The 27,679-nt window shown below is 42.0% G+C and overlaps 1 protein-coding gene and 1 pseudogene across 2 annotated transcripts in view; one reads left to right on the forward strand and one right to left on the reverse strand.

Moving 5' to 3' along the window:
• The window catches only part of LOC135704991 (spectrin alpha chain-like), a 32,970-nt pseudogene extending 29,785 nt beyond the window's left edge, over positions 1 to 3,185 (forward strand).
• Positions 1 to 27,679, reverse strand: part of LOC135704987 (netrin receptor unc-5-like) — an 846,608-nt gene that overhangs the window by 124,596 nt on the left and 694,333 nt on the right. The window lies entirely within an intron of this gene.

The raw sequence follows: 27,679 nt of genomic DNA on the forward strand, positions 1-27,679 counted from the left end.
AATCTGAACTCGGGGTGGGAGGGTAACATTGTCTTCCCTAGAACCTCTTCCTTTCATGTATTTTGTCTTTGATGCGTTGATGGCAACTCCAATCCGTCTAGCTTCAGCCTTCAGTCTGATGTACGTTTCCGCCATCATCTCAAAGTTCCGTGCCATAATGTCAATGTCATCGGCGAAGCCAAGGAGCTGGATGGACTTCCTGAATATCGTGCCACTCGTGTCTATCCCAGCTCTTCTGATCACACCTTCTAACGCGATGTTGAACAGCAGACACGAAAGTCCATCACCTTGCCGTAACCCCATTCGAGATTCAAAGGGACTCGAGAGTGTCCCCGATACTCGAACAACGCACATCACTCGATCCATCGTCGCCTTGACCAATCGCGTCAGTTTATCCGGAAATCCATACTCGTGCATAATCTGCCATAGCTGATCTCGATCGATTGTGTCGTATGCGGATTTGAAATCGATGATGTGTGGGCACGTTGCATTCGCGGCATTTCTGCAGAACCTGCCGAATCGCGAAAATTTGGTCCGTGGTAGCGCGGGCACCCATGAATCTCGCCTGGTATTACCTCAGCAGTGTGATCGCGCGGTAGTTGCAGCAATCCAACTTGTCGCCCTTTTTGTAGATTGGGCATACGACACCTTCCATCCACTCCTCCGGTAATATCTCCTCCTCCCAAATCTCGGCAATTACCCAGTGCAGCGCTCTAGCCAGTGCTTCACCACCGTATTTTAATAGCTCACTTGGTAGTTGATCTACACCAGTTGCTTTGTTGTTCTTCAGCCAACCGATCTCTTCCTAAATTTATTGAAGATCAGGGGCCGGTAGCCTGTCGTCTTCTGCGCGTGCTCCAAGGTCTGTTGCCGTGCCACCTTCGTTTTCTGCTGCAGCACCGTTGAGGTGCTCGTCATAGTACTGCTTCCACCTCTCAATCACCTCACACTCGTTTGTGAGAAGGTTACCGTCCAAGTCCTTGCACATATCGGCTTTGCGCGAACTATTTAGCTTCTCGTAGAACTTCCGTGTGTCGTTTACGCGGTACAGATTTTCCATCGCCTCGCGATCTCGGTCTGCCTGCTGACGCTTCTTCCTTCGGAAAACGGAGTTTTGTCTATTCCGCGCTTGTCTGTATCGCTCCACATTCAATCTCGTGCGGTGTTGCAGCATTCTCGCCCGTGCTGCATTCTTATCCTCTACTAACAGTTTGCATTCGCCGTCAAACCAGTCATTTCTTCGGTCCGGGATTGCAGTACCTAGTGCCGCTGCATCAATACTACCTATGGCGGAACGGACGTCTCTCCAGCCATCTTCAAGAGAGGCTGCGCCAAGCTGCTCTTCCGTGGGTAGTGCAACTTCCAGCTGCTGCGCGTAGTCCAGGGCAACTCCGGCGTCCCGTAGTTGCTCAATGTTGGGTCGCGGCGTTCGACTTCAACGTGTGTTATACACCGTTGAGAGTTTTGAGCGCATGCATACTGCAACTAGGTAGTGGTCCGAATCTATGTTCGCACTGCGGTACGTGCGGACGTTGATAATGTCGGAGAAGAATTTCCCGTCGATTAGAACGTAATCGCTTTGGTTTTCTGTGTGTTGGTCAGGTGATCTCCAGGTGGCTTTGTGGATATCCTTGCGGGGGAAAAAGGTACTTCGAACTACCATATCCCGAGAGGTTGCAAAGTTCACGCATCGTTGGCCGTTTTCGTTCGATGCGGCATGCAGGCTGTTTGGCCCGATTGCCGGTCTATACATTGCCTCCCGTCCTACCTGAGCGTTCATGTCGCCGATGACGATTTTGACGTCCTTCTTCTTCTTCTTCTTCTTCTTCTTCTTCTTCTTCTTTCCTTTATTTAACGTCGGTCTCTGTTCCGCAATCTAGTGCCAATCACCGACGGACATCGATTGTCATCCATTGACGGCAATCGAATGTGCAGGAAGGCAGCTTCCACACCTGCGCAGGATATCGCACCCATTCAACATACATGGGCCGGGACCAACGGCTTCACTTTCCTTCCGAAGGAAAACGTGACCAGAGATTTTTATGCCTCAGAAAAATCCCACCGACCTCGGCTGGGATTGAACCCAGACCCATTGGGGTGTGAGAAAGCAGTCACGCTTACCACTGCACCACCGGCGCCGGCATTTTGACGTCCCGAACAGCCGTCGTGCACCTGCTCCAGCTGCGTATAGAACGCTTTTTTTCGTCGTCGGGTCTCCCTTCGTGTGGGCAGTGCACGTTGATGAAGCTGTAGTTGAAGAAACGACCCTCAATCCTTAACTTGCACATCCTCGCGTTGATCGACTGCCAACCAATCACGCCGTTTTGAGCCGCACCTCCATGGTGAACAGACGCTCGGGTTTGGTGAAGCATTTCCTTTATCACCGTACTATGGTTACCACGCCAGTGTTCGCGTCGCACCGCTTCACTTTGCTATTGCTAACAACTAACCGAACGACGAGCGCGAATTTCATTAGCCTCGTTGGAAGAGCAATTCGAAGCGCTCTGCCACAAGGCTAATGAAATTCGCGCTCGTCGTGGCGACCTGAAGAAGATTGAGGAGCTATGAGCTACGCTGGAGGAACACCGCATCCTGGACAATCGTTACACGGAACATTAAACCGTAGGCCTCGCCCAGCAATGGGATCAGCTCGACCAGCTTGCCATGCGTATGCAGCACAATCTAAAGCAACAGATCCAAGCCCGCAATCAATCTGGAGTCTCGGAAGATTCACTCAAGGAATTCTCGATGATGTTCAAGCACTTCGACAAGGACAAGAGTGGAAGAGGGACAACCCGACCCGTAGTTCGAAGAGATTGTGAACGTGGTCGATCCGAACCGCGATGGACACGTTTCCCTGCAGGAGTACATTGCCTTCATGATCTCCAAGGAAACGGAGAACGTCCAGAGCTACGAGGAGATCGAGAATGCCTTCCGCGCCATTACCGCCTCCGACCGTCCATACGTCACCAAGGATGAACTCTTCTCCAACCTCACCAAGGACATGGCGGACTACTGCGTCCAGAGGATGAAACCGTTCAACGACACGAAGACGGGCCACCCCATCACCGGCGCCCTGGACTATGTGGAATTTACGCGAACTTTGTTCCAGAACTAATCCTATTTCTAACGAAAACATATTAACTTTTCAGCTAATAAAGAAAGTATGTTCGTATTCGTATTAAGCGCAAAAGAATAAAATAAACCGTCGTGCTTTACACATCGTCGGAGCGTGTTTGATTATCCGCAATAAAGTTTTGTTGTAGTGTTCGCGTTAGGAATAAAGTGTTTTAGTTCTCGTCAAAATAAATTATGTTTATGTTGTAACCGTGAATATTCTTTGTTGTGTCCGAAAAGTCGGTTTTACGCGCGAACATTTGGACTAACAACATTGCCCAGCTTTGTCCATGTTTCAACTTGTTGTCTTTTGTTATCATATGACTCGGGGAGGCGTGAAGTAGGAACTTGCTAGGTATTCCGCTCCTTCCAGGTTGTCAACTCACCATTTTGTAGCCCAATAACTCATAAGTAGGCTTATTGATTAGTTTGACAGAAATCATATACATTTTACCTTTTAGTAGTATAACTCTCTTTAAACAAAAATTCTAACAGAAATGCTTCGGACGGTAAAATTTATATTCAATGCAATGTATTGTATTGATCGCCTGATACATCTTAAATAAATCACTTTTCACCTATATCACCTGTTTCCATTCTTAACTTTCTTTTTCCCACCGTCCTCCTCGTTCATCAACCATAACAAAGGGAAATTGTGTTCATTTCACGCATTTTCACCTCTTTTCGACAGCTCATCGCTGAGGAAAGGTGAACACATTAGTCAAAAGCAGCATCCTTGAAGTCCTTAGCAAAAGTAAAAAAAAAAAAACTGTGTCAGTCTGATTCAATTCATCAAAGTCTTCACCAGAACACCGTTTGCGTCCTCTGCCTAACATATCCCAATGCGTGGAAACGTGTTATAATATATATAAAGGGAGCAGAAAAAGAACAGACCAGTAGAAATCTGAGAAATCCTTCAAAAGCAGAAGAAAGACGCTCGCACGCCTCCTACACCGAATCACCTATCGCACATATGGCCTCTGTAATCAAATTGCTTTCTTTTTTGTCATGCTTCCTCCTCTACCTTTACCTAAACAGTCAACAATCTTCTGCGGGGGTTCGTTTGCTATGGAATGCTATAACGCGATACTCGCGTTGTAGGAATCACACATACAAACACCTCATGGTGAATAGTCCAGAGCATAGTCAATGTTCCTCAAAAATGGAGCGGAATGTTTTAAAATCCAGCAGCAATTGTGGATGCCCGAATTACCAGTTCACCGCGCAGTAGAAATCTTGACTGTTCCCATAAAGTAAGGCAGATAAGGAGATTGGAATATGACAGAAACACGACCCATCTTCATTTGTTGCTTCGATTCGATCCGAAACGTTGGTGTCGACCGAAGAAAATAGAATTGGAGATGTAAGCCAAAAAGGCACCTAGATGTCAACCAGAAAAAATGCGACTTTTTCTGAAATTGAAGAACCTCACCTTATTTTTGTCAATTTAACTTATCGAACGAGTTCTATTTGAATCTGCCCGCAAGTAAACGACAAGAGGGTGTTGCGCGTGTTTTTCGTCTGACGAAGGAAATTATCTCATCTTGGAATTCCTGCCCTGGAACGGATAAGGCGCTGTCGGAAAAGTGGTTATCATATTTAATGAAGTGCTACCTCGCACTGATTTCCTTGAATGTTAATAAATTGAATTTCTCCTTCCGTCTGTGATTAACAGCAAAATGAGGGAGTATGCGGCTGGCTGAAAAACAGGGCGGCCGTCCCATTCGTCGCAGCGCAACAACGGGTCTTGATTTATTTCCTTAATGTGACTGAAATTATCGCACTAATGAAAAAGTTTTTCTCCCCGGAACGCACACAGATATTGGCGGCATCCATACCCCGGGGATGGACCACAGCGTGAGACGACGGTTTTCACTCGCTCCGTACGGGGCCGCATCTGTACTTGATTTATAGTTCACTTGAACATCGGTCCATGTCAGACGTGTGAGCGTGCATGCAAGGACTAGTAGTTCAAACAGCGCAATCCAAGGTTCCCCGAGGTTCGATTGATACCGAAACAACCGGATGGACACGGCTATTGGGAGCACATGAAAGAATCAATGACCGCCATTGGAGAATCGTGCTGCACCGCACAACGCAACGGGGACTTTCTGCGGCAAAATAGCAGCTCGAACGGTTGCAAATAAATAACTTAAATTTATATCAGAAAAGCATACACTCGTTCACTTTTGCACCACAGCCCCTCATGGAAGGAGCTGATTCTCCAGACCACCGCATTAAGTCGACATTACAAATACCAAACTGAAAGCTTGCCTCCTTCTGTTGTAGGTCCAGCCAGTCCATTGGGTGCATTTAGTTGCATTTGGGTGAGCAGACTTTCACACAAAGTATCAGTCGAGGCACACGGCCTTGGTTCGGTGTCCTTTGCCCATTGCAGTTACCGTCGTTGATAGTGTGTCACTGACCACACTTCTCGATAGTCACGCAGAAATCCTCAGGAACCTTCATCGGACGGACGGACGGACGGACGGGGTGGCCATAGATTGTATGGCACTGTCGCCTGTCGCACTGCATGATACAAAAGTATGAAGCTTTATGGTTCTACTCTCTTCGGTCTTGCAACATGACCAACGACAACGATGGTCTGGTACCCGGACTACAGGATTCTGGTGTTCCGGAAAATAGTGCTAAGATTAGCACTGGCGCTGGTCTTGACAGCCGGGCTCAAGAGTAATGCGAAGTTACGATCGTAATTTTTGAGCCCGGTGGTTGAGCTGGGGCGAGCAAATTAACAGACTTTGGTATGTTTAATTAAAGATGCCACCATAAATGGGATTTAGTGTACTTTTTAAATTGCAGTTTCAATACAAACTGAAACGATGTTTATGCGTTAGAACCGGGGCTGTGGAGTCGGTGTCGGAGTCGAATGGAAAGTACTATTATAAACAAAAAAAAAAATTAAATTAGAACCTAATTTGGTCCATGCGAAACTTTTTCGGCTCATGACCATTTCAATTGAACTGTAATTTGAAAGGCTGTCATAACTAACATGAACCGTCCAAGTCCAACTATACTGATGATTTTCATCGAGTTAATTTCCTTCTACAGATTAACCCTCCGTTACTCGCGCGTTGTACTTTGTACAACAGTGTGAGTTTTCCATTGCCATTTTGCAACCGAGCCACCAATCGATATGAAACCAACGGGTATTCCTTAAAAAACTTATTTTTAACTAAACAAGCTAAACTTTTATCACAGTAACCCCTAAAAAAATGCGGATAATAGAGAAAATGTGAATGGAAACCTCGTAAACGGTGTCCGTACTACGCGGGATTTGACTTAATTGGTTACAACATGGAAAATATTGAGATCCTGACCAGATAGAAAGTTACTGTTTACGGCAAAGTTGTTCTAGAGATCATAACCTTTTGGCTGGTGGAGAGTAGTTCAGAATTTTCTCACTACGTAGCGCTAGAATACATGTGAAATTATCGCATGTGATATATCTCGAGATCATGACTACATGAAAAGTTACTGTCGCCGACAAAGTTGTTGATGAGATCAAAACCTATTTCTTGGTGCACAATAGTTCGAAATTTTCTCAATACGCGGCGCTAGGAAACACGTGAAATTCTCATATAAAATATCTCGAGATTCTGACCAGATAGAAAGTTACTGTCTTCGGCAAATTTTTTCAGGAAGTCAAGATCTTTTCGTTGGTCGAGTAGTTCAGAAAATTCTCACTACGTGGCGCTAGTATATACGTGCAATTTTCGCATATACAATAGCTCGAGATCCTGAGCAGATAGAAAGTTAATATCTTCGGCAAACTTGTTCAGGGGGTCAAGTATTTTTGGCTGGTGGACAGTAGTTCAGAATTTGCACGCTATACACGCGGCGCTAGTATACACATGAAATTCTCATATAAAATATCTCGAGATCCTGACCAGATAGAAAGTTACTGTCTTAGGCAAAGCTGTTCAGAAGATCATAGTCTTTTTGCTAGGTAGTGCTCGTATACATGTTAAGTTCTTGCATGTGATACATCACTAGATCCTGACCAGATAGAGATTAACTGTGTTTGGCAAAGTTGTTCAGGAAGTCAAGATCGTTTCGTTGGTGGATAGTTGTTCTGAATTTTCTCACTACTCGGTGCTAGTATACACATGCAATTCCCGCATATACAATAGCTCGAGATCCTGAGCAGATAGAAAGTTACTGTTTTCGGCAAACTTGTTCAGGGGGTCTAGACTTTTTGGCTGGTGGACAGAAGCCCAGAATTTTCTCACCACCTGTCGCTACTAAACGTGTACAATTCTCGCGTATGCTATAGCTCGAGATTCTGAATAGGTAGAAAATAACTGTCTTTGAAAAAGTTGTTCATGAAGTATACCTATTGCTTGGTGCACAATAGTTCAGAATTTCCACACTACGTGGCTTTAGTATACACGCGAAATTCTCGCATGTAAAATATTTCGAGATTCTGATCAGATAGATTTCGTTAGTGGACAGTAGTTCAAAATTTTCTCACTATGTAGCGCTAGAATACACGTGAAATTCTCCCATGTTGGTTGTTTCGAGATCCTGACCAGATAGAAAGTTACTGTTTTCGACAAAGTTGTTCAGGAGGTCAAAGCCTATTGCTTGGTGTACAATAGTTGAGAATTTCCTAAGCGGCTCTAGTATATGTCGTGAGCGCTGATAGACCAGTGGTAAAGACACAAGCCTGATAACCGCAACGTTGGTGTGGTTCGAATCCTTTTTCTTTTTTTTTTTGTTCAAATGATCTGTAGATCTAGTTGAAAATTTGAGAAATTTGTTAAAATCTAAACATAATACTACTCACCACAGTATATACGTGAAATGTTCACATTTTAAATATCACGAGATCCTGACCAAATAGAATGCTACTGTCTTCGGAAAAGTTGATCAGGAGAGGCCTTTTGGCTGGTGGACAGGAATTCAATTTTTTCACATCATTGCGCTAGTATACACATGCAATTCTCGCATTAGATATATTTCGAGACCTGCTAAACTGTCATCGGCAAAGTTATTCAGGAGATCAAAACTTTTTCGTTGGTCGACAGAACAGAATTTTCTCACTACGCGGCGCTAGGATATACGTGAAATCTTCGCATATATAATATCTCGATATCCTGAACAGCTAGAAATTTAATGTATTTGACAAAGCTGTGAAGGAGAAAAAGATCTTTTGGCTGATGAACAGTAGTTCAGAAATTTCTCAAAACTTGGCGAGCAATTCTCGCATATCAAATATCATAAAATAAAAATACAATTTACATCAGCCTTAAAGGGATAACACAAATATATTCTGGATTTCCTTTACTGGTGAAGATTTTCATCCATATATGTGGATACATAAATTGGGGTGAGTCGTTCCACTTTTATACCTCTGATAAATTAGGGGTAACACGTATTTCAGATGGAAAACATTATCTTGAAAGATCAATATCGCTGAAACTTCCACCAAATGAATGTTTAGAGTCTCCCTTTCATTTTAGGCTAATTTCAAAATGTCTTATCGAGGAGTCTAGAACAATAAAAAAATCCCTGTATTTACGTGTGCACGGACAACGAAACTAACTCAGAGAGTGAGGCACTTATGCTCAGTTGAATGGAGAAATTTATAAAACCGTACCCCCGTATCATAAGTTTAAGGACACCTTCTAAAAACGTCAAATTTTCATTCTTTTTGGAACATTTGAAAGATTTTGAATGGAAATACGAAGAGACAAATTCAAATTTTGTATACCAAAGGTTCACCCAAAGTTGCACTATTTTTCAAAATTTACTCTGAAGGGTCATGATTGATTTTATCAGAATTGACTTGAACAAATAATTTGAAATTAAACGTAGTAGTAGAACCCTAATGCTATACCATTCATACCATTCAAATAACCTAAGGAGATCAAAAATTGGACGTAAAATGAGAGAGCTTTGAACAAAACACATTTGCATGTTCACCATCCGGAAGAACTTTGCCGCATGTACAACTTTGACGATGACAGTTACTTCCTGGCCTTAAGCTATAGCATATACAAATATTTTACATGCACACTAGCGCCGCATACCGAAAATATTCCGAACTATTTACTGTTCACCAGCAAAAAAGCTTTGATCTCAAAAAAAAAAACTTTGCCGAAGACAGTAATTTTCTAGCTTTTCGGGATCTCGAGCTGTAGCATATATGAGGATTGCACGTGTATACTAGCGCAGCGCAGTTAGAAAATTCTGAAACATTGTGCACCAATAGGTAATAACATCCAGAACAACTTTGTTCAAGACAATTACTTTCTATCTGGTCAGGATCTCGAGATATATAACAGGCGAGAATTTCACATTTCACTAGTGCTATGCAGTGAGTAAATTTTGAACAACTGTCCACGAGCAAAAATTTTGTAATATCCTGAGCCGACGACAATAATTTTCTGTCTGGTCAAGAGCTTGAGATATTTTATATGCGAGAATTTCACATGTATACTAGCACCATGAAGTGAGAAAATTCTGAACTACTTTCCATCAGCCAAAAGACCTTGACCTCCTGAACAACTTTGTCGTAGACAGTAACTTTCTATGTGATCAGGATCTCGAGATATAGCATATGTGAGAAATGTACATGTATACTAACGAACGTGGTGAGAAAATTCTTAACTACTGTTTACCAGCCAAAAAGTTGTTTAGGAGTCAAAACTTTGCCGAAGATATCAACTTTCTAGCTGATCAAGATCTCAAGCTATTGAATATGCGAGAAAAGCACGTATATACTAGCGCCGCATCGTGAGAAAATTCTGATCTATTGTCACCCAACAAAAAGATCTTGACTTCCTGAAAAACTTTGCCGGATATATATATACTTTCTATCTGGTCAGGATCTAGAAATATTTTATATGCAAGAGTTTCACATGTATAGTAGCGCCGCAAAGTGATAAAACTCTGAACTACTGTCCACCTGCAAAAAAGCCTTGACATCCTGAACAACTATGCCGAAGACAGTACCTTTCTATCTGGTTGGGAACTCGAGATATTTTATATGCTAATTTCACGTGTATACTAGCGTCGCGTAGTGAGCAAATTCTGAACTTTTGAGCACCAAAAAATAGGCTTTGACCTCCTGAAAAACTTTGTGAAAGACAGTAACTTTCTATCTGGCCAGGATCTCGAGATATATCATATGTGAGAATTTCACATGTATATTAGCGCTACGTAGTGAAAAAAATTCTAAACTACTGTCCGCCAGCGACAAGGCTATCTCCTGAACAACTTTCTCGGAGACAGTAACTTTCTATCTGGTCAGGATCTCGATATATTCCATGTTGTAATCAATTAAGTCAAATTCCACGTAGTATGGTCACAGTTTACGCGGTTTCCATTTACATTTATCCTTTTATCCGCATTTTTTGGTGTTTACTGTAATCAAAGTTTAGCTTGTTTAGATCAGAACAAGTTTTTTGAGGAATACTCGTTGGTTTTAGATCGATTGGTAACTCAGAAACAAAATGGCAATGGAAAACTCATGTGTGTTGTACAAAGTACAACAGCGCGAGTAACGGAGGGTTTTTTTTTTTAATAATCCATTTATTTGTCAAGGCTCAAATGCGTTAGCTTTGCGGAGCCGAATATTTTTTACATTATTGTGTGTGAATATAATTTTCTTACAACTAATGTTAGTAGAACGGGGGCCGATTACTCGCGGTTTACTCGAGATTAGGGATTACATTTATTGATCATTTGAAGGGAGGACAAGGGAAAGCATTTTGAACTAATTTAAAACTTAAACGTAAAGGATGACTAAAACACAAAACACTAAACACATACATCAACAGCTTTAAGAAAGTCGTAAATAAGCTTCATAATGTCGATATCACGGCAAGCCAAGACGTCTCTAATTGGCTTAAAGGGTTGTTTTCCTCGGACCCTAAGGGAATCACACAGAACGGATCTCGCCTCACAATGCAAGGAGCAGGACCAAACAACATGCTCGATGTCGTGATAACCGTTTCCACAGGTACATAAGTTGCTGTCGGCGAGCGTAATACGGAAGAGGTGGGCGTTTAACGAACAGTGATTGGACATGAGCCTGGACATTACACGAATAAAATCACGACTCATATCCAACCCTTTGAACCAGGGTTTGATCGACAACTGTGGGACAATAGAATGTAGCCATCCCAGATCACCATCATTCCACTTTTGTTGCCAGTTGGCGAGGACTTGCTGTCGAGAAATCGTGAACAATTCGTGGTAGGCGATTTGTCGCTCGTAAATATCGCCTTCCATAGCGCCCACCTTGGCCAGCGAGTCCGCTTTCTCATTGCCCGGGATAGAACAATGAGAAGGGACCCATACCAAGGTGATGATATGCGAGCTGTTTGATAAAGCACTCAATGACGATCGTATTTCCTGGAGGAAATACGCCGAGTGCTTCATCGGCCTCATTGAACGCATAGCCTCCAAGGAGCTTAGGCTATCCGTAAAAATGAAATAATGGTCAGGTGGAAGTGAGGCAATACGCTCTAACGTGAACGATATAGCTGCTAGTTCAGCAACGTATACCGAACACGGCTTTTGAAGCTTGTATGAGGCGCTATGAAGATCGTGGAATACTCCAAAACTAGTGGACGCATTTATCACCGACCTATCTGTGAAAAATCTCTTCTCGGTGGGGACGTGGCGGTATTTGTTTGCAAAAATAGTTGGGACAATCAGGGAACGGTGAGGCTCTGGAATTCCTTGAATCTCCTGCCTCATTGTGAGATCGAATCTCACGGAAGAACAACTGAAATGATGGGTGACAGCGCGATTGGGGTTGAACGAGGAGGGGCCGATGTCCAGAGTCATGTACTCGTAGTACAAGCTCATGAATCGTGTTTGAGGATTCCGCTCTAGCAGCCTCTCAGAGTTTTTGATCACAGCGGATGAGGAACCGGAACGATAAATCTGCAAAACGATTTGTTAAGAGGAGGACGCCCGCAAGAACTTCAAGACTCGTGGTATGCGTCGATTGCATACAACCTAGCGCGATTCGAATGCAACGATATTGAATCCTTTGGAGCTACAATATGTGCGTCCCCGCCGCCGATTGAAAGCAAAAGCTACCGTACTCCAAAATCGAGAGAATGGTGGTCTTGTAGAGTCTTATTAGATCTTCCGGATGGGCTCCCCATGAAGTGCCGGTAATGGAACGAAGGAAATTGATTCGCTGTTGGCATCTCTGCCTCAGATACGCTATGTGTTTTCCCCAAATGCATTTGGAATCGAACCAGACACCTAAATACTTAAACGACATGCTGTGAGTGATTGTTCTACCCATAATTTGAAGCTGAAACTGTGCTGGATAAAGCTTCCTAGAAAAAACAACCATCTCTGTTTTCTCCGGAGAGAATTCGATACCCAGATTCATTGCCCAAGTAGACAAATTATCCAAGGTATCTTGCAATGGTCCTTGCAGGTCCGGTGCTATTGGTCCAACCATGTAAACCACGCCGTCATCTGACTTAGCGTGCAAGTTTCAGCCAGAACACTTTTTGATTAATATTTTCAGAATTTTTAAAGTTGATTATTTGGGTTTTAATGAGCGTACACTTGTGCAGTAATGCGGCCAGATAATTACTGTGGCTTTGGAATTTGAAATTATAGATTATTGTAGGTTGCACAGTTACATTATGCTAAACTATTATTTGTTTAGGTCCTACTTGCCCCGGTGTTCGTAGTAAAGTATTAAGGAATGCAGCAATATTTACGAAATTTTCAGATGTTCTGAAATATTATCAACTTTTGATTTATATCAGGAAGCTTGAAGGATGAATTAGGCGAATTTGGGCATCTCTCGTAAAAACGATTTTCATAATGCACTGTTGACCAATGACGATTAAACTGGCGTATCCAAGCTTCTGCAATTGCCGGGATTGATTCAGAAGATTCAGACAGTTTTGACGTAGGACTACGTCTGTGATTTCTATATGGCTGTACACAACCGAAAATGGAACATGTAACAATATTATGAAAGATTTTGAACGCTAATAACTCAGCTGCCGCTGGCCGCATCTATTTAAGACTTTATCATTTTTCTAAATTTCACTATTAAAAATTGCACTGTTGCTATGATAATTAAAATTATCGATTGCCTGCGAAAATCTTTTTCCCTAACACAGATTTCAAAGTTGAATTCCATCCGGTCTCACCAAACGGTGTTTATTCAATCACCGTGTGGTGAATGGTGGTGGTCTCCAGTACACAACGAAAGGCTCCCCGAAAATAGCTAGCTGTCAAGGCTGCCCACAACCGCTGATTAAATTCAGTTTCAATCACCGTGTGTGGTGGTATCCGGTCGTCGGCATCAGCAGCAGCAGTGTTTGCGGAGCGTGGCGTTGAATATTGTTTTCCAGTACACAACGAAAGGCTGCCTGCAAGCAGCGAGTTTCAGCCCACATGCGCATCCATAGAAGGAGAAAAAAGCCGCCCCGTTATTGATCGGAATCAGTAGCTCTTCGTGAGCCGCTGTGGGCCATCTATGCCAAGCGCGTCATACTAAAGAGTGTAGGCAGAGAGAACCCTACTCAAATTCCCATTCCTACACAAAACACAAGCTCCTGCTGCAGTTAACAAATAACCTTTATTATATAACACCACGTAGTCCTGCGCCACCATTGCGTACAAACCCATAGGGTTGTCCCTTGTAGTTTTTCTGTTAAAAATTGAACCAAATCAGCCTTCTTGTTCTCGAACTCGTTGTATTTTTTCGCAACATTTTTATTCAGTAACATTATGCCAAAAACAAAATACACTTGTACCAAAGAAATCCATGTCAATAATGAAAAATATCATTTTCAACATTTCAACATAGTTTCAACATAGATGTCATCACACATGCTTTTATAATTTGAAGCATAGCTAACACTTCTATTTAAGCATATGTCCGGAGTGATTTGAGATTTGGACGTAATTGCATTTGTAAACAAACACGTCAATCACCGATTTCTCGCGAATTAAAGCTCAATATCGAAAACTAATAACGCTATGAGGTAGAGGAATGATTCCTTTATCATTTGGTTTAGTTTGTTTATTAAATTGAGCTTTATTGCAAGAGAAATTAACAATTGACGTCTTTGTTTACAAAAGCTTTTACGCCCAAATCTCAAATGACTCCGGTTGTGTATGCACGATTAAAACTGTGTTCAGACCTGAGCGTGCTTGGCGTCCGCGGGGGAGACTTTCGTTGGTAAGAAAGAGAGAGAGGGAGAGAGAGAGAGAGAGAGAGAGAGAGAGAGAGAGAGAGAGAGAGAGAGAGAGAGAGAGAGAGAGATAGAAAAGTACTAGTTGTCGCTCTCATACCAACGCAAATGTAGCTCCCCTCCGCTCATGCACGCCCAGGTCGGAATACACCTGAATTCAACATGGTTAACTGTTTAGCATGTGGGCCACTCTTAGCTCACTAGGCAAAGGTTCAGCTATATAGCAAAAGCGGTGCCGGTGGTGTAGTGGTAAGCGTGATTACCTCTCACCCCAGCAGGCCTGGGTTCAATCCCAGTCGGCGCCGCCGGGATGTTCTGAGGCATAACATCTCTGATCACGTCTTCCTTCGGAAGGGAAGTAAAGCCGTTGGTCCCCGGTTCATGAGTTGATGGGTCGATAGGTAGGGTCCAGGTGTGGGAGCTGCCTTCCTGGCGTCGGTAGCATTGGTGCTCAGCACGGAAAACAAGATCGACGGAAAACAAACCAAAGAAAAAAAAAAAAAGCTATATAGCAAAAGCATGCTGGAGGTGGCTGGGTTCAATTCTCGGTCGGCCTAGTCGAGGCAATATCCAACCACAACCACAACCAGTAGACCTGTAGAAAAACTGTCTTTAAAAGAAATATCAATGGTTGGTGTCTGCGCTAGTGAAACGGCCGTAATGTTGGCATGTGATTATGCTTGTTAATTTTTCGAACCAAATAATAAAAATGGCCATAATTACGAAAAAAAATATGCGTAAAATTCAAGTAACTTAACAAATAAATCAAGTTACAAGGATACCGGTGCAAAACATGGTCTATACATTTGACCCCTCAATCTCCTATAAATGTTTCCAATAGTTATTCAAACCTCACTTACAGGTTTCCAATTGGAAATTTCCAAAGAAAGATATTGTCTATTTTAACCAATAAACCAGTTCAAATGCTTTCAATTAATAGAGGATTTTGGGGTAAATCTGGTTCTAAACATGTATTGATTTGTTCGTACACAGTATGAAAACAAGCACCTTGGATGCATTTCAACGACAGAAACTATTCAGCCATCAGAAATCTTTCAACTAAAGTGAATTGTTTTGATATGAGATACCGGGGAAAAATACGCTCAAAACATGCACTTGAATCAGTTTTGTCCTTTAGACTATTGTAATCCACTTTCTGAGTGTTTTATGTATATCATATTTTTTTTTATATTGAGTTTAAATTCGGAAAACTTTTATATTTCATTAAAAAAAATCTGGTTTGTTTGACCCCATGCCCTTCTATAAATGTTTTCAATAGTTTTTAAAAGGCACAAGCTGACAACGAGAAGAAATATTGAATACTTCTGATAGAAGGTACTGAAAATTTGAATCAGTAAAGTATCATAAAAATCATAATCATTAAAAATATGCAGAATAAAATTCTTGACATTTTTTCCAAATATAGTCATATATTACAATGTGTGATCTCAACGGCAGACAATTTCAAGCCTTTTTGTTGCAACATTCCCCACTGTGCATGGTCATGAAATAGATGCAAAATTTGAAATGTCAGGTAAAGTCATGTTCGAGCAAAAAAGACCTGCTTTTAACGAATTTATTCTAATTGGAGGTGGGAATGCATCCATTAACGCCGTATACGTTAAAAGCATTTAATAAAAAGATAAATTTCGATTACACCTCAAATGAGGTCGACTCAGCGTTGAGATTAGTTCACTCATATTCTTGAAAACGTAGTTAACTCATAGACTGAGTAAAACTTTCCGAGATTTTACAGGAATTTGTTTTCTAATATGAGCAACATCTCGATGCACATATGAAATTAGTACACGAAAAAAAGTTTTCACGTAGTTTCCATTGGGAATGCACATGTTTTTTACATTAACAAAACCAATGATATCTCTCTGAATTTCACATAACATTCATGTGATCACATCAGTTTTATATGATAAATCACTTAAATTTCATTTGACACATAAGGTTCATGTGGATTTCTGGTGCAATTCCCAATTATGATATCACATTAAAGTTATGTGAAATTCTAATGAATATTTTCCATTCGATATGTGATTTATTTTTTGAGTGAATGCTTCTAAAACGAGTAAATTTTTTGTCGAGTTTTGTCATATTCGAACAGATTCAATGAATGTCGCAGCCAACGATCAGTATTATTTTGAAAGATGATCTCGGATTGAATGCTTACAAAAAAGCAACGGGTGCATGCAGGTATGGAAAATCATTTCCATTCATTTCATACATTCATTTACATTCATTTGCCTCTAACTTTTTTCATCAACTGCATTCCGCAAAGTGATATGAAGAACTTTTGTAGGTTTTGTTATTAGCTACAACTTTTGCTCATAACTCAAATCTGTATCTCTTATGCATCACGAACTAGAGCGGGCAGAACTTGTTACTATTTTTCAGTGAATGCAAAATATATTCACTGAAAAACAGTACTGGCTTCTGTTCGCTCTGGTTCATCATGCATAAGAGATATGGACTTGCTAAAAAAAAGTTGTAGCTAATAACAAAACCTACAAAAGCTCTATACATCATTTTGCGGAATGCTGTCGAAGAAAAATGTTAGAGACAAACAGAGTTGCGACCTATCACAATCACGATCGTCAAACAGCTGATTTGTTTATTTGTTTATTTGTTTATTTGTATTCCTCCATCTGACAAGGTTGTCTTAATGAAGTTGGACAGGGAAAAGCCAAATTGAGTCATGGTGAACTCAAATTGGCATAAAAACCCTGTTTCTTTTCTTAAATTAAGTACATAGAAACAGAAACTAAACATTAACAATTACACAGTTCACAGCAAAAACAATGCAAAATACAATAATTACTACAGTGTAAATTAAAAACGTTAAAATGCGGTCAGTGTCATAAAAGTGTGTCAGCAACAGTGCAGCATCGTCATTGATTGTCAAGTCCTCGTGGAAGGGTCGAAAGCAACCGGAAACAAAAATGAAAACAGGTAGCACAATTCATACAGTCATCAGGGGATGGACAGTCACTCACCTGCTCATAATCAATCCATGCACATAACAGCTTTACAATCGATTACTTAGGCGGCGTTGAAAAGTAGCTGCAGAAGCTTCAAAGTCGAAAAGCTCAGATACATCATTGAAGCGAGAGGCCATGAACCGTATTGGGTCGTGTTGCCCGTATCGACTGTTGCGGGATGCCAAATGCAGGAAGTTACGCCGACGAAGGGGGCATTCAGGTACATAAACGTTGATATCGGCAAGAATGGCAGGTGCATCCACCTCACTAGTTAATACTTTGGCGACAAAAACCGCTTGCATGTCAGACCTTCGTTTCTCCAGTGTTTCAATTCCTAACAGCATGCATCGATGTTCGTAGGGAGGTAGATTTAGATGTTCACGCCAAGGTAGATAACGAAGAGCTAGGCGCACAAATTTTCTTTGAACCGATTCTATACGGTCAACCCATATACTGCTGTACGGACACCAAACTATTACAGCAGATTCAAGGATCGAGCGAACCAAGGCGCAGTACAGTGATTTCAGACACAGAGGGTCACGGAATCCATCGGCAAGTTTAAAGATAAATCCAAGCTGCCTATTCGCTTTTGAAATCACATCAGCATAATGTGTCCGGAGGTTAAGTTCAGAGTCCAATATCACACCAAGGTCTCTAACCTGATTCAGCCGTTCTAGATCATGACCAGCAAGACGATAGTGGAAGATGATCGGATGACGTTTTCTGGAAAACGAAATAGTGTTGCATTTCGTTACACACAGTAAGTTCCGTTTGCTCCAATCCTCAAATGACTCCAACAAACTCTGCAGGTAGGCACAGTCCTCGATGCATGTGATTACCATGTAAATCTTAACATCATCGGCGTAGAAAACACGATTTCCAGATGGTAAAACAAACGATGCATCATTAATGAAAAGCGAAAACAATAGGGGGCCTAGGTTGCTCCCTTGTGGAACTCCGGATACAATCGGGAAGGCGGTTGAATGTGAGGAGCCTAATTTAACTTTCATAGACCGTCCTGACAGGTATGATTCGAACCAACGAACAAAGGCGACGGATACACCAAATTTCTCGAGTTTTCGAAGCAGAATAGCATGGTTCACTCGGTCGAATGCAGCTTTGAAATCAGTGTATACACAGCAAAAAAATAATTTTGATATCACGTCAAAGTGGATGCACTACAATCATGTCGAAAATATGGTGTAATATTACTTGCTAAAAAGGACAAAATTATCATTAATACAATGCATGAACTGACATTACGCTGCTTTTACTGCATTTGTTTATTTATGTGGTCATAAAAATTACATGAAATTTTCGACATGATTGTAGTGCATCCACTTTGATGTGATATCAAAATTATTTTTTTGCTGTGTATAGCATCTACTTGCATGCCAGCGTCCATCGATCGAATGCACAATGAAGTGAATTGAGTGAGGTTCGTTGTCACAGATCTTTTTGGAAAAAATCCATGCTGGGCACTAGAGATGTAATTCTTGCTAGCTTCGAACAAGGCATCGTTCACGATTATCTCAAAGAGTTTGGAGCAAGCATTCAACGACGTTATCCCGCGGTAATTGGAAATATCACACTTGTCCCCCTTTTTGTGAATAGGAATCATGACCGAAGTCTTCCACGCGGATGGGAATGTCATTCGCTGTAATGAAATATTAAACAATTTCACTAGCGGCATCAATAAGACACTTGAGCAATTCTTAAGAATGCATGCAGGAATACCATCCGAACCGTATGATGCAGAATGTTTAAGTTTACGTATCGCTTTTTGTACGTGCTCCTCAGTGATTTGGAAAATTCCAAAGTCGAGCCTATCTGATGGTGTGTCATGGATGGCTGCATTTAGATGCGAGGACGAAATCGACATGTCCGAGAAGGCACTCTTGAAGTGATCAGCAAACAGCTCACACTTGTGGGCATCTGTGCTAGCAGAGCGGGCACCGAGATACATAGACGAAGGTAACCCATTTTCCTTACGCTTCGACCGAACAAATGACCAGAAACGTTTGGGATGCAGGCGTAGATTTCTCTGCGTACGGTCTATATAACGAGCATACATTTCGCGGTTAAAGCTAGTGTATTTATTGCTGGCCAGAACAAAACGACGTTTCAGGTGTTGTGATCGATTACGTTTGAATTTCCGAAGAGCAGTACGTCGACGGCGCTTCAATCTACGAAGCCGATTGTTTGTCCATGGAGGTTTCAGAGTAGGACGCTGAAGTGGCACGTGAGCTTCGATAACACGACGTATCTCAGAGTTGAATGACTCAACGATGTCATCCAGATCTCGTTCGTCATCCAAAAATTGCCAATCAATCACAGAAAATGCTTCACTCATCAAGTCATAGTTGACACGGCGGAAATCAAATTGCGGGTTCTCGTGTGGCTGATCAAATCTCACTGGTGACGGCAAAGAAACGGCAACCTCAATAGCGGGATGTGCAGTGTCGAGTTCTACAAGAGATTCAACCGCTTCAGAAATGCTGCAGTTAGGTAGTGCTGTATCGTTCACCAGTACTAAGTCAAGAGTACGAGAACTGGCATTTTTCACAGAGTTGATTTGCGTCAGACCATTGAAACAAAAGGCATCATATAGAGCACCATCCGAAGTTGAAAAACGGGATATACTGGAATCTATATGAAGTCCGCCATCCTCTGAAGCAGTCCAATGCATGTTGGGGTGATTGTAGTCACCGAACTGAAGCGCAAAATCATGAGGTTTCAAGCATGATATTACTGAACTAACAGAATCGCTATGAAGCTGAATGAGGGACAGATCATCTCTACGATCAGGTGGTAGATATAATACTCCAATACTGACTGAACACGTTTGCAATTTGATTTTTACCCACAGCTGTTCCAAAGCATCACTAACTGGAGCTGGGTCGACACAGCAGCACAATCTAGTAGACACTGCAATCAAAACTCCACCGCCGCGCAGCTTTCTACTGTTCAGTGGATTGCGATCAGTCCGAAAAACAGTGAATGATCCACCAAATAGCTGAGTTGATAGGATGCAGGTGTCGAGCCACGTCTCGGTTAGAACTATCACATCATACTCCGAATCTGCCGCAGCGAGATAGAAGGCATCGATCTTCGTTCGGAGTCCACGGACATTTTGATAGAAGATACGAAGTTGAGAAGAAGAATTTGAGGGCGGCATGCCAGTAATCTGTTGAGTCTGAGCGCAGACTGGGTGGATCACAGGACTACCACTTTCAATCTCAGGAACGAGTCGGTTGCGATGAACAAAAACAGCATCTTGCAGGACAAGGTCAGAGAGCCTCGATGCTTCTGGAGAATTACCTGCGACGTGCAGCGGCAACTGGATTGAACATGGTGAGGCTGGTGTGCTATTATTGTCAATATTAGACCACAATCGTCGTGGAGCAGAGACGTAAGATGGTACTCTGGAAACCAAGATATTTACAGGCAGAGAAGTTGTTGTTTGCTGACAGTACTTGCCTACGGTTTGATTTTGGAAGACCCCCTCTCTCAACTCATGCGCAGAGCTGGGACGACTGTTGAACGCTGGCAGCTTAGGCTCGACTGCGATGAGAGGACTAGGGGCTTCCACAAGGCTGGCGGCAAGTGTGCGTCCCAGTGGCATGTTGAAGACAACAGGATGTGATTTGTTTTGCAATAAGCGGCTGTAAGCATCATACATTTTATGAAGAGAATTGCTCGAATTATCATCGTACTTGCCTGAAATAGGGTTTCGGAAGACCCCATCTTCACATCCAAACGCAGGACCGGGACGGCTGGAGGTCGCTGGCAGAATTGGCTCGACTGCGATGGGTGAATTAGGGGCTTCCAAAAAGCATGCGGCAAGTGTGCGTCCCGGTGTCCGACTAGGGTAAACCACGAACGAGTTTATTGACGAATTGGTAGTAACGCTTTGTACATTCCTATCAATGTGCTCGTCGAAGCTCTCTCCATGACCATCCATCAAGTTGACGAAAGAAGTAAAAAGCAACTGGTGAATGTCGTCTTCTGTTGTGATCCATCACCGATCTGGTCATTCCCGACAATCACGACACTCATCTGTGCTCGTTTTGAAGCAGTTGCTGCTTTGCTTGCTTATGTGAGTGTGTTGGTGAGTGAGCCCAACAGCTTCCGTTTCATGTTGCCTGCTTTGTTTGTAACTCACACAGTCGCGCCTGCCGAGACAAACTTGGAATGCGTAGGCATTGTTTTCATTTTCTTCTGTCGTTTCGCTTTTTCTCATGATCGTACTGCAGAAGCCTTCACTGTTTTCGTTGTGCTTTTCATCATCAGCAGCGAGTGTAACGTTTTGCTTGTGAGCAGCGACCATTCCTGGTGATTGTTGTTTGCCATGGCTCTAACTCTCACTGCGTGTCAAAACGATCTGTCTGCGATAGTCGGTTTATGCGAAGACGAGTGTCATGTGAGTGTCATGATATTTTGCATCACTGGAGACAAATGAATGTAAATGAATGCACGAAATGAATGCAAATGATTTTCCATGCCTGGGTGCATGGTTTGACCGGAAAGCAAAATATAGCTAGAATCGAAAGATGTCGGAAACTGCTCAAACGGCACGGTGATTGCGAAATTCTGTTTTCGGATGAGAAAATGTTCCTGCTACAGGAACACCACAACCAGCAAAATGATCGGGTATATGCTGCATATCTTGCTGATACTCCTCGTGACAAACTGGCTGTTCAAAGGCTCCAGAATGTTTCCAGGGTGATGGTTTGGGGATGTTTTTCCAAAACATTGAAAGTTCCATTGCTGTTCATTGAACCTGGTGTTCAAATCAACAGTAAATATTACATCGATAATTGAACCACTTGCTTCCCTTCGTCCAAAAACATTATAAGAATGCACCATACTGCTTCCCACAAGACTCTGCACCATCCCATCAGGCAAAAGTTACACAGGCTTGATGTGAGGCCAATTTCTCGGATTTCATTTCGTCGAAAGAGTGGCCTGCATCCTCATCCGATTTGAATCCTTTCGACTTCTTTGCATAGGGCTACATATTAGGCGAACTAGGGAATACCAAGGGACTAACCGTGGAAACTTTTAAGTAACGTTTGGTGAAAATATGGGACGAAATGCCCCAAGATATCGTGCGTGCCAGCTGTAACGATTTTCAAAAACGGATGCGGCTCGTAATTAAAGGAAAGGGAGAAATATTTGAATTGGACTTACTAGTTAAGACAAATGTTATGGATACACGAAACAGAAAATACACTGAAAATTAAATTTCACATCAACTTCTCATTTTTATGACCATATACTTTACTGACAGGAATTACCTTTCACCCTGTACAAAGAAGTTAAATACGATGGATTGGCGCTTTATAAACACAGACGCCCGGGAGGCAGCTCCCACACCTGGAAGCTACCCATCAACTCATGAACCGGGGACCAACGGCTTTACTTCCCGTGATCAGAAATATTATGCCTCAGAACATCCCTACGGCGCCGACTGGGATTGAACCCAGGCCTGCTGGGGTGAGAGGCAATCACGCTTACCACTACACAACCAGCGCCGCTAAATGGGGCCTACTCTGTAATCAATCAATTCCTCTTCAGATTCGACGCTATCATGAGAATGGCAACATTATATTCATATTTCGCTAGAATTTTAATTAAGCTAACGCTCATAGCTAATAGCATCGCAATTTATTTGCTGTCAAGTCGAGGTTAACACCCTCGCCATGGCATTTGTATTCAAATATCCCAACCACCCCCCAAAGATCCATGTAAATCGCAGAACAGGCCAAAAAACGTCAGCTTATTGCCACTCATTTATCTCAATCAAAGAAACTATCCTGGTGCTTCCTACTACTGCCTTATGGCTGAGCCCAAACACCGGTTCGATAAACAAAAATTAGACGTGGCACAATGTGTTCGTTCGAAATTTATTTCGTCTATCGCGACAGGTGAATTGAAAAATGCCACCTTTCCTGGCAGCAACCAATGTCCAACAATTTATCATATCACGCAATCGTGCCCAAACAAATTGGCTGTCGATTTTACCAATCGAATATCTTTATTAAAATTCCTCCGACCAACCTCGCGGTTCTTTACAAACCGAAAATTCCATCCTATCGAATTGGAAAAGGTGTAAATAACCTCGAAAACACCTACCAAATGACTGATAAATTCGTTTCCATCTTCTAAATTAGTGTTCCAAGAAATGGCACAATTTGGTGCCGGCTGACGACTTTGACGGGCGTCGCTGTTTCCACGATATCGAATTTCATTCAGTTGGACGGCAATAGAAGCTGTATCTAATTTGAGCCGTGCTGAATCAAAAGCGTGCTTGTCAATGGATTTGTGGTTCTTACCGCCTACCACCAGCTAAATGTTAATGTAGCGTGAAATGAAGTTATGAAGAGTTGAAGTGAGAACATTATTTTCACCATTTCGGTAAACACTACTTCGAGTGGGTATAGAACGAGCACTGTTAGGTAAACGACCGTTTACGATGGAGCTTCATTTTCACCTGGAAAAAATATAAAAAAACAACGGCTTCATTCAGCTTGCCAGTCTGGTGGGGTTGATTGGAGCGGACGCTAAACGTTTGGCTGTTGTTAGTGTTTGGAATCAAATTATCATCCATTTCAAATGTTATGTATACTAATAATAACATTTTACGGTATACTTGCTCACGCGGTACCCGCTTCCTTCCAATTAGGAGCGAAAACTGCTGACTAAGGTATAAGCTAATAAAGTTTAATTTCTCAATCACATCAGATCGGGGAATTCCGCTGAGGCCGTGCAGCCACCCGAATGCCACAGAGAATGCGTTAATGAGATGCAGTTTCCCACAAATGCACCAACACATACCCGGAGTAGGTATTCCGAGATAGGTATGTGGGAATGCTGGTACTGTAGCAGCAGCAGCAGCCGCAGAGATGGGTGCAAAATTATCTGGCGTGGCGCAGGGTTTAATTCCTAGGGTATCTCAACAATGGATGGTGGATGAGTTTTGTTTTGCTGGACTATTGGATAGTCATGAATCTCTACGAGCGGCTTTTCGACACAGGAATTATAGTTTGAAATCTAGAACGCGTCTTGAATCGATTATGTACATCATGACATACTAGAGGGATCATTGTGCTCATGAACCGGTTCTGCACCCGTTCGATCCTGAAACGTGTCAATCTCAAGAAGATCAATGGTAGACTTATCGAGTGCACAAGGCCACATTGACTACATTCGGACATGTTCCGGGTGACCTCAATGCAGGGGTCAATGTCTGACTTTAGTAAAAACCCATGGTATCATATCAATTGCCCAGAACCACATTGCAATCCCGGATGCATCATATCAATTGCCAGAACCACATTGCAATCCCGGATGCACCATGGAAGATGATCAGTTTGTCATCATGTGACTCAGTGAATTGTATATGAATAAAAGGTTAATAATACTGGCGTATATTTGAATACCCTTGAGAAAGAAGCCAGAATCTGAGATGAATATCATACGCTAAAATCCATCATACAACACATTAAATTCCATGCGAATTTAAAATAAAACTTCCTCCATCGGAATTGAAAAAAATATCCAAAGCACCATATCACAAGAAAATTCAATACCAAGAAGAGGTCATATTGGATGCCCAAAACCACATTATGTACCCCAGGGGAAACCGTTAGTTTCTAACTTAGTCCAAAACCACCTCAAATTACCTGTTAATTTCATCTTTCATCCACTCTTTCTTCAGATCGTTGTCGTTTTCGAAGACCTTCCCTGTTTTCCGGAGCTTGCCCTTCATAATTGCCCGAAATTTTTCTTTTGGGCGAAGTTCTGGCGAGTTTGGTGGATTTGCCTTCGGCACAAAAACAACATCGTTGGCTTCGTACCACTCCATCACCGGTTTCGCGTAATGGCACGATGACAGATCCGCCCAAAACAGAGTATCACCTTAGTGGAACCGAAGGAAAGACAGCAGGCGCTTCTGGAAGCATTCTTCTTTATATATTTGGCCGTTGATGGTGCCGGTCGTTATGTTCGGCTTGCTGAATTTGCCGCACCCACAGATCGCCTGCCACACTAAGTACTTCTTGGGAAATTTGCCGACCTTCTTCTTGCGGAACTTCTCCGGAACATCTAGGCGGGACTTGCCGACGAAAAACTCCACTTTAATGTACATCCATTACGATGCATTTCGGCTGCAGCAATCGCTCGCGGTACAGCTTCCTGGCGTCGGATTTGGCCACCGTATTCTGGCACTTGGATTTTTTTTCGATTACAATTTTTACCACTACTGGTCTACAGAACCCCCATAAAACTGTTAAATCAAATTGTTACTTGGGAGCTACTCCCCATGGTACTTTATAGAATAGCGTTGTTACTTCTTATTAAGTTAGGCTTCGACAGGTAACTATTAGGCAGATGTATAACAACGTTGAGTTACTTCAGGAAAACTTACACTATGATTGACTTACTGTGTTGTTTTTAAAAGCGTGATTCGCATCAATAATGGCGGTTCTTACCTGTAATAAAGAATGAGAAAAGGGATAAAGTTAGTGTAATGAGTATTAATATCCTATTTAGCTAATCAAAACGTGTCATTCATACTGTAGGACAATTGTTGCATCCTTATGGATGATTTTATCGAAATTATGGATAGTTTATGTTGACCACTTTTTGATTGCACGTCGTGAAAATTAGTAAACAAATAGAAAATTTGATGCCTGCCATTTTAAGGTTATATAATTCCATTGATTTCCGAGCAACACTTTACCTTGCACTGATACATAGGTACCAGGATGTGTTTACCTATTTATATATCCTTAGCAACTCGATTAATTATAAGCGACGAGACACCGTGGCTGAATATTTCAAAATAATGTTATATTTGTTTTCATGACTTCATGACAAAACAAAAGTATCCATTGAACAAACATTGTTCATCGCATAAAGCTCGTTCTTTGACGTGTATAAGTTTATGAAAATACTTAAATCTTTTCATTGATATTTTGAAATATTCGATGATATTTTCAAATATATTTAACTTGTCTTGCCCTTGTCTGAAAGTTGAGCATTAGCAAAATTCGAGCTAATTTTATTTAAGGCAATAGCCGGTGTTTAGCCAATCATCGGATATTTCCGGAGCATAACTTGGAAACAGTTGGCTTTGAAATTTCAACGTCAGAAGAATTGTTGGTGTGTCTAAGAAAATCACATTGTCCCAAGTCTCAAGCATGGCAGAGTCAGAGCTGGTAAATGGTCAATGGATGGCAATCGATGTCCGTGGGTGATTGGCACTAGATTGCGGACCGACGTTAAGTAAAGGAAAGAAGAAGTTTTTTTTTTTCAATATTTTTTGGTAAAAATTTGTGATTATTTTTCAGAATGATTTTTTGTTGTTTTAAAGGCAATTCAGTTTACTGCAATTTTATCTCAGACATCATTTCGATTAGATGAGCCAATTTCGTGCTGTGATCTATTGAAAAACGGTGCCGGTGGTGTAGTGGTAAGCGTGATTACCTCTCACCCCAGCAGGCCTGGGTTCAATCCCAGTCGGCGCCGCCGGGATGTTCTGAGGCATAACATCTCTGATCACGCCTTCCTTCGGATGGGAAGTAAAGCCGTTGGTCCCCGGTTCATGAGTTGATGGGTCGATAGGTTGGGTCCAGGTGTGGGAGCTGCCTTCCTGGCACGTCGGTAGCATTGGTGCTCAGCACGGAAAACAAGATCGACGGAAAAAACAAACCAAAGGAAAAAAAAAAAAAATCTATTGAAAAAACTACAAGGGACAACCCAATGGGGTTGTACGCAATGATGACGTAGGACTACGTGGTATGATATAATAAATATTTTTGTTAACTGCAGCAGGAGCTTGTGTTTTGTGTAGGAATAGGAATTTTAGCGGGGTTCTCTTTGTTTATACTCTTTAGTATGACTATGATTGCCCTGAAAAGAACCTTTGATATGAATTTTAGTAGGGACATGTTCAGAAAATTAACTCTTTTGGAAAGTGTTGGTGGTCCTGAAAAGGCTTAAAGCCTTTGGAAGATGATAATGACGTGTAGGCAGCTGCGTATTCCGTGACGGCATCACGGATCACATTTTCTCGGCACACCTTTACTACTTTTTCAATAATTTCTTGTTGAACATAAACAGTCAAAAGCATTGATATCGTAAGCGTAGCCCTGATCGATTGATGATAAAATCATTGAAATTGTTTCAGGGGCAGCTGAGTTATTAATGTTCAAAATCTTTCTTAATTTGTTACATGTTCTATTTTCGGTTTTCACAAAGTCTACCTCCATATAGAAATCAAAGACGTAGTCCTACGTCAAAAATCGTACACGCCATTTTGAAAAATTCGGCATGAGTCTAAATTGCAGAATT

The sequence above is a fragment of the Ochlerotatus camptorhynchus genome, unplaced genomic scaffold (genome assembly GCF_037179485.1).
Source record: "Ochlerotatus camptorhynchus isolate MF236.1 unplaced genomic scaffold, CSIRO-AGI_Acam_v1.1 ptg000255l, whole genome shotgun sequence".
Taxonomy (NCBI): Eukaryota; Metazoa; Arthropoda; class Insecta; order Diptera; family Culicidae; genus Ochlerotatus; species Ochlerotatus camptorhynchus.